The 13,888-nt window shown below is 43.0% G+C and overlaps 1 protein-coding gene across 2 annotated transcripts in view; it reads right to left on the bottom strand.

The window, feature by feature from the left end:
- The window catches only part of garre1 (granule associated Rac and RHOG effector 1), a 56,380-nt gene that overhangs the window by 38,782 nt on the left and 3,710 nt on the right, over positions 1–13,888 (bottom strand). Inside the window, exon 1 of one of the 2 annotated variants that reach the window (XM_079497082.1) lies at positions 6,413–6,493. The exons of the other annotated variant lie outside the window; for it this stretch is intronic. The gene's annotated coding sequence lies outside the window, so the exon portion shown is untranslated. Of the gene's footprint in view, positions 1–6,412; positions 6,494–13,888 lie in introns of those variants that run through there. 2 annotated transcript variants of the gene reach the window in all.

Below are 13,888 nucleotides of genomic sequence, written 5' to 3'. Positions count from 1 at the left end.
ATATGTTGGGGTAATTACCGGCCTCTGTGGCTACAGGGGGGGAAGAGTAAGCTTTCAGTCATCTCTGGAAGTTTGCTTATGATTTCATGCTTGTTGTCCAATCTTATATGTAGACCCCATTCAGAGTTACTACATGATTGCAAATGCTGTACCACCACCTAACAGAGAAAAGCCCTGACGCAGGCTGGTGTCACACAGACAGAACACAGCACAACTGCAATGAGACACGGCTGCAAACAGGCCATTGTTGATGACGATGACACATGAATGTGTTAAACCAGACTCAGAGTCACAATGACTCCATTGTTGAGAATGTACAGTACTACACATGCTAGCTGTTGCTCAGTTTGGAGTTCCTATATGCTTCTGAATAGTTATTTTCATTTTTGTGATTGAAAGGCTAGCAGTAAGCTTCACCTAAAATGGGCCTCATCTGCATTGCTCAACTGTGTTCGATTAACCCAAGCATTCAGTTTAAAATGATAAAGGGCTTCATCAGCATAAAAGGGATAGTTCACTCCCAAAATGACAGCGGAATAGTACTTTAAAATACAATATAGTCTGTTTCCTGAGTGGCTGGTACGGTAGAGTATACACACATTTACCAGCATGTAATGAAATAGTTATTATTTTATTTTCCACCAGCTGCCCACGTAGGGCTTAATGATTGCAGACACACTCCAATGATATCACAACCTAAATAAAACAATCGTCACTCAGTCACAGACTTATCTATCAGATACCCACTACTACCATACAACAGCAGCAGGGCTATCATGCTGTTATCGGTCAGTCCCATGCCCAAAGCACCGCTGTTTTGGGAAGAGGAGAAGGGAGGAGACCTTGAGAGCAAGTCCTGGAAAAACACACTCACTCACTCACACACACCCCCCAGTCCCCGCTTTTCCTGAGGATAATGGCAACGACACTGCCGTCACCGTGGGCTGTGTTGTGCGGCTCTGTTAGCGTCACAAACATTCCACCACACAAGCACCCGCGTTAATCTGCCCATGTTCTACTGACCTTCAAACCTTGCTTCCTTTCACAAACAGAGCGCCTGCTTCGGGCAAAAAGAAATGCTCTGCCACCAAATGGTCCCTGCTCTAGTCTGGAGAGCAGAGGACTCTCATACACTTAAAAGGAAGACTTCACACATTTTCAACCTATCTTCCAGTGTTTCCCCTTTATGCATTATTGTGTGGCAGTAGTCGGGACACCACACACAATCATGACCAGCTACCACAGTATGATTTTTAGTAGGCAGCCGCAAATAGGCAAAAGAAAATCACACATGTGTGAAGTGAGGGGTGCTCTTGTAGTACATCGTCCAATAAAAAATGAATATACTTCATTAATTAATTTTTTCAACTTATGTTATTATCTTTTAACCATGATAAAATGTTAAAAAAGCCTCATCTTTTCACCATGATCATGTAAGATGACAACTGAATTTATGTGATATTATATATATATATATATATATATATATAAGCCCCGAGCTGAATTAAAACAGTTGCACTGTGTTTAGCAAAGTAGATTTGCTCAGACACATGACGTAAATTCTCCATTCATTGTCAATGGCACTTAATGTTTGTGTTAGGACAAAATAGACGATTTGCTCATCTACATGATGTAAATTCTCCTTTCATTGTCAATGGCACTTAATGTTTGTGTTAGGACAAAATAGACGATTTGCTCATCTACATGATGTAAATTATCCTTTCATTGTCAATGGCACTTAATGTTTGTGTTGCCACAAAAAGCTGATTTGTTCAGACACATGACGTAAATTATTTTTTGTCATTTATATTTTGTCAATGGCAAATGTGACACGTATGACGAAAAGCTGTATATAGGAGGGGCCCGCCTACGATTTAGCCATCGATGATGGCTAAATCAAGCTAATAGAAACGGCAGGCTTTCCATTTCAGGAAAGTTAGCAAGATATAATGAAAGCCATTGTTCTCGTGTTAATAAAAATAAACATCACACCCGTGTGAAGTGAGGGGCGCTCTTATCATCGTATATCATCATGACGTAACATGTCTATTTGCTCTGACACATATGACGATAATTCTCCATTCATTGTCAATGGGAATTTAATCTTTGTGTTGGACAGAAATAGCCGATTTGCTCATCCACATATGACGTCAAGTCTCCATTCCCTGTCAATGGGAATTTAATGTTTGTGTTGGACAGAATTAGCCAATTTGCATGTCCACATATGACGTAAATTCTCCATTGTCAATGGGAATTTAATGTTTGTGTAACTCAAACATCTACAAATAGCTGAATATAGGAGGGTCTAGCACCCCTCAAAAAATAGGAAATCTTGTTTAAAAAAACCTGCCTAACGATTACATCACTGTTAGGCGGGTTTCTACAGCGCTCCTATGAGACAGACACAGACCGAGTAGAAAAGAATGGCAGCATTTTATCATGAGCATTAGTAAGGACCAATGATATGAAGATGTATTGAAAATGGGTGAAGTTGTCCTTTAAAGATGCCGGCAGGCCAAGGGAAACCAGTGACCTTGTGAAGGGACTAGGGAGAGAAAGAGTAGCAAAGAGCGAGGAAGAGAGAGAGACGGAGACAGGAAGACTTCCTCTTTCTAGTTTTTAACCCTTATTTGTCCAGGCAAGTTGATGGAGCACATTCTTGTTTACAGCACCGGCCTGCCTGTGGGATGACGTTGCTAAATATCTTTTTAACTCTTGCACCGAAGATCTGCACAGCTCTGGCTACCACAGTGGTGTACTTTGGCTGGGCAAAAACGTTTATATTATATATTATTTATATATATTATTATTTATAAAATGTGACCAAAACATTGGCGTCACGTGCAGTAAAGTCAATGAGGCCCTATTTTTAAGGGGTGCTAGCCCCTTCTATATACAGCTTTTGTCCCCACTCAAGATTTGCCATTGACTACGGTAAGGGAATTCCAGTCAAATATCCGCAAAATGTTGTCCCCGCCCGTCTCAAGTTTTGCCATTGACGATGAACGGAGAAATTATGTCAGAATTCTGCTTTTTATGACATAAATCAAAACATTAAACGCCATTGACATTGAAGGGAAAATTTACGTCATATGTAAACGAGCAATTCAGCTATGTTTCAACAGGCATTCTGATTGGCCAGTATGAGATGATGCATGATGATGTACGATGATAAGAGCGCCCCTCACGTCACACAGGTGTGATTTTTTATTTCTAAATTTGCTATTAAAATGCACAACAGAGCGAAATAATTCATAGAATGGACTAGTTTGATCATAAGGTAAGAAAACAACCCAAACCTCCAGAAAAGTGGTCTTACCCTTTAACTTAATGGCAAGATGCCAGAATATGGTCTATGACTCTATTGTCTGCATTTATCAATCTGTCGTCAATTTAACGCAAGTATAGTCAATGATCAAATCTGGTCTCAGGGCGTGGTCTCGACAGGCATCTGAACATATGTGATAATATTAAATATTAATATTAAACATAATATTTTGTAAAGGCCTGCCTCCACTATGTCATAAACCTAAATGGTGCATTTATTTATATAGCACCTTTATACAAAGCGCTTTAGGATTGTGAATTACTTTCACAAGCACTCAAACACTGATGGCGGAAGAAACTATGCAAGGCACCAACCTGCTCATGGAGCAGTTGTCAGACAGGGTTCCGTGTCTTGCTCAAGGACACTTCAGGGGGAGCCGGAGATCGAACCGGGAACCTACCGATTCCCAAGTGGCCGTTCTACCTCTTGAGCCACTGCCGCCACATTTATCAAGAACAGACAATGTTTACGCTGTGGCTGGCAGCAGGAAAAAAACGTTTGATAAATTACACGTGTCGTGAATTGATTCCTGTGGTCGGATGCACGCTGGTTTCTACATTAGATTCATAAATGAGGCCCAGCGAGTAGTATTGACGTTTGTCGGTAATATATTGTTGTGTCACATTTCCTTTGTTGCTTTTTCTCCCAAATGTAGTCGTTAAGCCAATTGATTCCTTACCAAACACATTTGTGTCATCACTGTTTTATCCGACTGACTCACCTACCTGGCTTCCCTCCCCCGAACACGGGCCAATTGTGTTCATATAGATTAGACAGACACTCGACAAAGCCGGATGCACCACAGTGGATTCGAAGACCCACAAGTTCTGCGGTGGTGGGCAGGCCCTTTACCAGTTACCACTGTGCCACCCGAGTGCCTAAGTTATGTCACTTTTGTCATATCGCCCAGCTCTACATGCAGCACAGTAGTGCCCAGCTCTACATGCAGCACAGTAGTGCTAGCTTAGAGAGAGCCGTTATGCAGGGTGACGTGCTGCTGAGCAGTGTGGGCTGCTGGGTCCCAGGCTCCAACATCCCTGGGATTACAGCAACAGTGAGAAGCTGCCAGGCACCCTACAATGGCTGATAGCTGACACAGTAAGGCTCTTAACCACTACAAAGGGTGTGTGTGTGTGTGTGTGTGTGTGTGTGTGTGTGTGTGTGTGTGTGTGTGTGTGTGTGTGTGTGTGCTCTGAAGGCTATAGAAGGTATAGCTATATACCTCCACTGTTTTTCACATAATTAACTTTAACAATATAATGGAAGTCAACAACGCTCTAATTGGGCTGAGAACTTGACAGAAAGTGGAGTCATACGTCATAGATTTTGTCATAGACCTGACTTCATAGATGAATGATGATGAATGATGTCATGAATGGTTACATGAAGTCTGAGAGCCACAATGGAGCCGAGTCCGAGGCCTCTTTTCCACTGGGCTTGAACCGGTTCGGTTCTTTTCCCCTGCCTAATATTAACCCAGCTTAGAGTGTTTCCACTGAAAATGAATTGGTTCAGAACCCTAAAAGTTGGTTCGGAATTGGAACCATAAAAAAGTTCCGTGAAAGCTGCAAGGTTCCAAGAATCCAGAACGGAACCTGTTCTAGAAACCAAGTTCTTTTGATGGAAAAGGGGCATCAGAGCCACAATGGATCTCAGACTCGGCCAGAACCAACTTTGAAGGGGGAGGGTATGCCACAGAGAAACCCCGAAAGTTGTTGTTGCACCACCTACAGTATGTAATCAACATTTCCACGTAAATAATGGTCAGTGCCAGACCACCATGGCGAGAGAGATTATGCTTTCCTGCCTCTGTGTAAAATAAATTCTGTGAACAGAGTTTCTCTCAAGACAAGCAGACAAGTGCATCAATATTAATGAGCTCTGCTGGCTTCAGAGCAGCCAGCCTCTTGTTCCAGAGCATACACACTGCATTACAGATTGCACCCAAACAAACACATGTGATAGCAGGGTCCCCCAGTCTGCGCTGGGCTGGCACAGGGCCAAGGCCTGGTGTAGTGTAGTGTCTTGGGCGGCGGGTGTACGCTCTCTCTGGGCTAATGTTAGCTCGGCTTCCACACACGCTGTGTGTGTGTGTGTGTGTGTGTGTGTGTGTGTGTGTGTGTGTGTGTGTGTGTGTGTGTGCATCTCTCAGCTGCTCCGCTCCAACAGGAAAGAGGGGCTTAGGTTTCCTGGGGAGAGCTCTCTGTCGCCAGTTACAGAACGTCAAGCTCACCAAGTGTGATGTACCTGTCTGCGCTGAGCTCCAGGGAATATAAATATAAAACAGCAGTTAGCCACAGACAACTGTGGGAGGGGGGGGCTGAAAGTCTTACAAAACTGTCTGTCCACTGACTTGGCATTGATTACAAAAATCAATTCTTGTGCGATATATTCTATGACCCGTCTTTGTCGACTACAGTCCATTACTCAACAACAGAGCAATCTATTGTGGTGTGCAATGTTCCGTTTGACATTCACACCTGCCATATGCTTTCCTTTAAGTGTATCCTTGCATGTATTAAGGGGTGATATATACTTAGTTGCGTGCTGGTGTCTGTCACGCACTGGAAATAGCCGTTCTACAAAGAAAATGTATAGATACTACTCTGTCATCATGGAAGTCGACTAATTTAATTAATAGTTGTGATTATTTGCAATTAAATAGTGGTTCCTTTTTTGAATACTCCAGCGTTTTGACAGTAGTGGATCATGTCTAGGGCTGCAAATTGTGAAGAAACATAAACGGCATCCTTTTAAGTTGGCATACAAATCAAGACATCAGTAGTATTATAGTATATGGTAATGAAGTACACAAGGTGAATGGGGGAGAGAGGGTCCAACGCAGTAGGGGACACGAGGTATGTCTTGGAATTAGTCACTTTACCCCTAGCATCGCTATTTTATGACATGACTGTAGATGAACGTCCTCCACTTCACGACGGAAGACAGATCCGCACTGACAGTTCCTTATCTGACCTGCTTTTGGAAGGCACAGACAGGACCCTGTGGGTGTGTGTGTGTGTGTGTGTGTGTGTGTGTGTGTGTGTGTGTGTGTGTAATGTCTCAGACTCAGTCACAGCCTACCTCGGTCTGTCTTCACTCTGTTCCGTCTGTTTTTTAGTCTCTTGTATGCAGCTATCTCTTGCCCTCTCTCTCATGAAGTCTATTTCAGCCTACACACACACACACACACACACACACACACACACACACACAGGCTAAAACAGCTGCCCCACACTCCAAAAGGCACACCGATTTTAGCCCTCAGAAGGTTCAGCTTCCTCCTCTACATCTGTTGCCAATGAAGCTGAGGAATGCTCCCCCCCCCCCCCCCCCAGTACGCACTTATAATGTGGATTCAAAACGAGCTACAACTGACAACAGAGACCATAATAAGAACATCAGGAAAGCCATATTACTGAACAATTGGTAAAGATATCTTTTCATAACTACTGTGTCATGTTGTGACGAACAATGACTGTAAACAGTAGGGAGATGACAAGCAAGTAGCACTCAAAGGCAGGGACTTCTTTAAAAAAAAATGTGCCCTTATGAGATAAAAAAAACGTGTGCCCTTATGAGAAAATTCTAAAGAAATTGTGGTATTTCTGCCAAATATCGTCGACTATATGGGAAGATTGCTGTCAGGCAGAAACCATGCATCTCCATATTGAATCATAGATTAAAGGAGTAGTTCACCCAAAATTAGGTATTTATTTATTTCTATCAATTCCACACCCCATGAAGGCTTGAATTCATGGAGTTTTTTGTATTATGTCGCATTCCTAAGCCAATAATTTGATGCCCACTGGAGACTAAGATAAGAAGCCACAGTTGGTCTCAGGATGGGAGGACACAGACAGAGGTCACGGGGGTCGAGCCACATGGCAGGACAAGTGCCGCAAGCAACTGTGTGACAGGAGCTGAGACAGGCTCCACTTGGCCACGGAATACAAGTAGAGCATTGTGGAAAGCAGCACACGCAGACATACGCACACACGCACTCGCACATACACACACACAATCTGTGGTTCTCAAGGGAGGACCGAGGAGGATTTCAAGGACCCCCATAACTCTGAGAGTTACAGATCCAACTTTGAGAACCACGGTCTTAAATTTTCTTAAATTACACACTGGTATCAGAAGAGGGTGAGCAAGCCATCTGTGTTAGTGGTGCATTCAATTAATCGATATGGCAATATATCGATCGACAATACAGACTAGAGGTGAATCGATCGAGAGGCTGCTGTATCGATACGGCAATAAACGGCATGAATTATCTGGGTGATAGCAAGTTATGGGAATCAGGAAGGACACACACACACACACACACACACACACACGTTTGAGTTTGGAAAGTCCTAGACTACCGATTACTGATGTTAGACTTTAGACAGATATTTAGGTTATTCAAGTGCAAAATCTTGAAATCATGTTTTCTACAGACTCTGGTGGACAGGTACCACTGTGCCACCCGAGTGCAGATTTGACAAACAACTTTAATTAAGTATATATAAACTTCAATATATTAAAAGAACATGAAGACGCACACACGCGCACAGCTGCATAACATATATGCAATACAAAATGCCATTGTGGATAAGATATGTATTCTCATTCTGTCTGATTCTGGAACTTGTGTGCTAAATAACATAGGGTGGTCATTTGTACTTCTGCATGTCCCATGCTCTTAATTTGTACGTACATACATAATATTTTTTATATTTCTGGTGCTACATTTCTTATATAACAGTATGCTGAATGAAAGTACTGAGAGGTTCAGTGAATGGCAGCTAGCAGCCTGGCAGTGGTGTAGATTCAGTGAATGGCAGCTAGCAGCCTGGTGTAGATTCAGTGAATGGCAGCTAGCAGCCTGGTGTAGATTCAGTGAATGGCAGCTAGCAGCCTGGTGTGGATTCAGTGAATGGCAGCTAGCAGCCTGGTGTAGATTCAGTGAATGTCAGCTAGCAGCCTGGTGTAGATTCAGTGAATGGCAGCTAGCAGCCTGGTGTAGATTCAGTGAATGTCAGCTAGCAGCCTGGTGTAGATTCAGTGAATGGCAGCTAGCAGCCTGGTGTAGATTCAGTGAATGGCAGCTAGCAGCCTGGTACAGTTGGCTAATAGGCTGGATAATATTAGGCCAACCTGTAATGTCTCAACAGACACTGTAAGTAGCTTATGGCTCCAATAAAAATAGCAGACAGGCCTGCCAGCGAAACAAAGGACATGCTTGAGGACCAAATAAGTCTGTGACGCCTGCGTATTAGGCCCACATTTCAACATCAGTCATCCCACTTTCACAACTCTCATACTTATGATGGATTAGTTAAGTCTGCACGAAAACATGAAGGGATACAGCCATTCCCTTTCTCATTACGGTGACTGTAACCAACCAACAAGTACTAGATGATCGTGATGTGTTAGTGAAAATAGCTTGAGCATTGTTGAAAGGATCACACAACTAAATCCTCTCCCTACATTCTGTACACGGTTCAAAACATGACATATCAAATATGTAGCCCAAAACGAAAACCTTTTGACCCGACCCCATTCAGAGCTATTCTACCAACTATGGCTGCTTTTCACCGAAGCACCCAGAGTATGAACCAATGTTCCTTTAGAGTTCCCCTTCGAGGGTTCTATTCTTGTACAACAGACTTCATTTAATGTGGCTAACTGGTGGCTTTCAAAAAGTGAGAAGGCGCAGTGAGTGATAAAGGCTCTGACGTCAGCCTCCTCCCCATCATCCATGAAACACTGCTAGCAAACTATGGGAACATAAATGCTTCCACACAGCCTAGATTGAGCAGTTTGACACTGAAGGTTTTACTACCTGCCAAAACACTAAGCTTCTGTATTTTTAGACAAAAGTTAAAGAGAAAATAAAGAAAAAGCTCCCAGGCAGTTAGACAGGATATTATGAAGTTATGAAGTCAGAAAATATCTTCGCCAAATTATGCAGCCGGCAGATTCTTTCTTAATTTTCATTGGAAAGTGAAGACAAGTATACCAGAAGGCACAATGCCTCTTTATCTTTAGAGAGTAAATAGTAAAAACTGAGAGCAACTAGGCTTTGCAAGAGGTCCACCCCGTCCCCTACCACTTGGCACGTCATGCCTGATCTGAGAGCAACTAGGCTTTGCAGATCAAGAGAAGAGGTCCACCCCGTCCCCTACCACTTGGCACCTCATGCCTGATTTAAAAGTGTTGCTCCACGATGCGCTGTGAGCTGGTAGATCAGCTAGAGTTTACACAACCAAGGACAGGTATATTTTAAATGGCATAAATGAGAATCTCAAGGTTGCCTCATTCTAGGCAACATCCTGGCATAAAATATATAAAATTATATATATTTTATATAAAATATATGAACAGGAATAGATAGGTATATATGAATATATACAGCACCTTGGTTTGTTGTATGTAAGTATATATATATAAACATCTAGACATTTTCCTAATGTGAGAAATGCTTGTAATCATTGTCCTGATTCTGATCAAATTGTGTCAATGTGATCTACATTATACAATCTTTAGCGCTTCTCGTGGGAAAATTTCAATTTGATGGAGCAAATAGCTGACCACAAGCTAAGCCTGGGATGGTTTCCCAGGAGACAGGGGTGAGATTTCCCTGGCCAGAAGGCCCCTATCACTCCCTGGCCAAAAGGCCCCTATCACTCCATCTACAAATCCCACCAGCCGCTTCCCACAGGAGACTACTACTGTACATTCAATATATAGCCGCTTTTAGCTTTGTAGTGTAGAACAGCAAGACATGTTATTCATCAAGCTAATGGAACAGCTCAGTCAGCTGGGCACCTGCAAAAGGGAAAACAAGCGGTGGGGAATGTTTTTTGGGCCGGGGTGTAGTAGGGGCTCAAACATCTCTCGGCCCAGCAGACAAAAAACTACCTAACAACGTAATCAGTGTGGTAGTATTGTGTGATGGGTTTTTCAATAGGATACACGTCAAGAAGTCATTGAAGTCATGGCGGTAAGTACTGGGAGCTGATAGTAAGGTGTTGCGCTACACCTCAGCAATCCATCTCCCAGAGGTCTAGTGCATTGAAACGGGGATAGACTCCCGCACCCTGGCTGATACCGTCAATAAGCCTCTCTGACTGACTTAGTGCAGTAATGGATGTTAAGAAATTCTTCCTTATGCATATTATTACTTATAGTATTACTTCTCTTCTAAATGTACATGGTTAAGTCTGGCTGAGGTGGCTAAAATCATATTGCAATAGTTTTCTTTTGGACCACTATGATAAATCTGTATTATGCAGCTATGCTTGTACTCTACTGTGATATAAAATCTTGTTTTGGGGCCCAAACGGTTAGCTCCCGACTCCCGAGCCCCGAGCCCGACGGCCTTTGCCGCATGTCACTCCCACCTCTCTCCCCCTTTCCCGTCTGATTACTTTTCACTATCAATAAAGGCATAAAAAGCCCCAAAACAATTCTTTCAAAAAAATATTGTTTTGGGATTTTTTTGATGATAAACAATATAAAGGCTAATGTGGTGCTACAGTAGGTACAGAATTGCATATGATGCTATGGTTTCTAAAAGAACATGTGTACAATACAGTACACACGTGCATATTATGCCAATGTTCTAAACATCATGTACAATGTACATACCTGCTATCACTTACGCCATCTGTATATCCTGTATGTCTCTATTTTAGGGATTCTCCAAACAGGTTTTTTGGGACCGATCACGATTGTTTTTCTCATGATCGGCCGATACCGATCTTGTGCAAAAGGGTAATTTTTTTATATTTCCAAAATTATTACATGTAAAAACCCACGTCAAAACTGTTCCTGTGTGTGTGGGGAGGAAGGGGACAATGTTTAGGCCTGTCACAAAGATGCAAAATGAGATACTATATATCTGACTTTTATACCACTTAAATGGTATAAAAGATCAGTTTCTCCAGATAAGGCAAATTGCCGATCACCGATCGAGTCATTTCATTTGGAGGCCGATCGGCCAATCACCGATCGGTGGTCGATTGATCAGAGCATCTCTACTCTATTTGTTTATTTAACCCGTTCATAGTCTTGGTACCCAGGCTTTTATTTGTGTTTGCATTCAGCTCCAAAAGAAAAGCTGGGGAAACCCATTGGAAAATCTGGCATAGGAGCCAACTTGTATTTCACTAACCAATACCAGAGGGCTGTTATTGCGCTCCAAATTTGGTGACTCTGTGTTCTCCGCTGTTTTCTACCGGGGAGGGGAGGAGGGCAGGGGTTGCTCTGATCGGTGGACTAATAGGATCCACCGATACCAGCATTTTAGGCAGTATCAGCAGCTTTTCCCGATACTGGTATGCTTGCTATCGGTATCGGAACAACTCTAGTGCTAACTGCATTAACACATACCGCTTCCAAACCTGCTTACCCAGGCTGACCTTTGCATTGCTCGGGCCAACCTCAAAATCACATTCCAGTCTGTTCCGTCTCATCCCCATTTAGACACCTAATAAACCAATGGCATCATTCCGTAATGAGAAAAACATGGACTGGATCATGGAAACAGGACATAAAAGCGGATTTCAGGCATTCATGATTTAGGAATGAGAATATTAACCCTTTAAAGAGACAGATACTACAAATGCCTTCTAGATAAGTAGTACTAGTTTCCAAACTATTTCGTGCCGAAGCCCCCCGAAATGATATATATTTGGCCGTGGACAACCATCAGGTTTTTAAGGGGTGTTAGCCCATCCTATGCACAGCTTTGTGTGTGTGTGTGTGTGTGTGTGTGTGTGTGTGTGTGTGTGTGTGTGTGTGTGTATGAGCACGGAATATGCTCAACTGAGCACGGACTGTGATGTATTATGATAAGAGCGCCCCTCACTTCACGAGTGTGATTATATACGGTATATATTGAGTGGTGCAACCACTCCAAGGAACAGCAATGTCCGTGTTAGCCTATGTGACTATGTGTGTGACTATGAATACCAGTAGGGGCAAAAGTGGCGCTGTTGTGCCAGAAACAGAGAGAGAGATAGTGCTGCACTGTTGCCTGCTAATGAGAGACCGAGAGAGAGAGGGGGGGGGGGGGGGGGGGGGGAATTGCACCACTCAGTTCACACAGGTGTGATTTGTCAAATATAGTAGATGTACAAGCTCGTATCACAGCACAGAGTGATGTGCTGTGAGCTTGTAAATCTCAAGAAGGCAGAACAGGTTGTCCATAGACTATCTCTGCCCTTAGCAAAAACAATGTCACAGTGCTCGGGTAGCACAGTGGTAACTTGTAAGTACATGCCCAGATTGCCCACCCATACTAGATAAAAATAATAATAATCTATGCTTCATTGGCCGCTGCAGTTCATTGGAGCAGCCTGTATCGAAGTGAGGGCGGAAGTGCACCGGATGTTCGGAAGGCACGCTACGCCACTCAAGTGACTACTGGTCAATCACAACAAGTCTTTTCCGGGACTTGTCAGATCCGAACGTCCACTCTGTGATGCACACGGAAGCTTCTGTGAAGCACAAGTCTCACTTGGCCAGACAGTTGCCTCTCGTAAGTTGTCTGGCAACACGAGACTAGTGAAGCACCAACGTGGAAGCTTGCCCTCACTTGACACACACCCCAGAGCAAAAGGAGGCATCTACCTTGGCTTTCTATGTCTATATGCCCACCATCGTGGAGGTTGTGGGTTCGAATCTACCGTGGTGCAATGTGCATCCATCCGGCATTGTCGAGCATCTGCACAAACACAATTGGCCCGGGTTTTACTGCGGTGACGTATGTGACAAATCGTACGACTTTGTCATACAACAGCAGTGACAACACACAAATGCGGATGGAGAGGAATCAATTGACAAAATAAAATATACTAGATTTTGCACTAGTCACTAGCAGGTAAGTCATCATAGGATAAATCAACTAATCAAAATGATTCCCGAGTCGCGGCACGGCTGCAGCTCACCGCTCCTTGGCTGCGGCTCATCGCAAGAGATGCAGAGAACAAGTTTTACTGCGGTGACGTATGTGACAAATCGTACGACTTTGTCATACAACATTAGTGACAACACAAAATGCGGATGGAGAGGAATCAATTGACAAAATAGAAAGATGTAACCAGCAACAGAGATGCCAACTTTGTCTAAAAATTAGAACCAAGAAAACACAACAGCATCAAATTGTCTTAGAAAAGCAATAAAGAAAATGTGTGCCTAAAAAGTGGCAAAACAGCACTGGACCTAGTATCCTTGCAGTGTGTAAGGATACATTGAACTATGTCGTCTTCGCATCATGAAGTTCCATTGTAAAAATGTACTCATTTAATAAAGTCATTGTTATTTTGAACCCTAATAAACCATTATTTCCATGGCGGCCATGTTGGCATGGCATTTTCCATTGAAAAAGCAGGGTGGCGTTTCATTAACTTAATGGGAATATGGCTGCCGTGTGAAATGTGAATATGGTCTATTGGGACTAGTAGGCAATGTCTAAATCTAAAACATTCACATGCATGCAAACCATAAATTAGGTGTGCCACACTTTTTTTTGCCAAAGCCTGATGACAGTTGCCTAGAACTAAC

Source organism: Electrona antarctica (genome assembly GCF_951216825.1).
Source record: "Electrona antarctica genome assembly, chromosome: 3".
Classification (NCBI taxonomy): Eukaryota; Metazoa; Chordata; class Actinopteri; order Myctophiformes; family Myctophidae; genus Electrona; species Electrona antarctica.
This window is presented reverse-complemented; position numbering and strand designations above follow the sequence as displayed.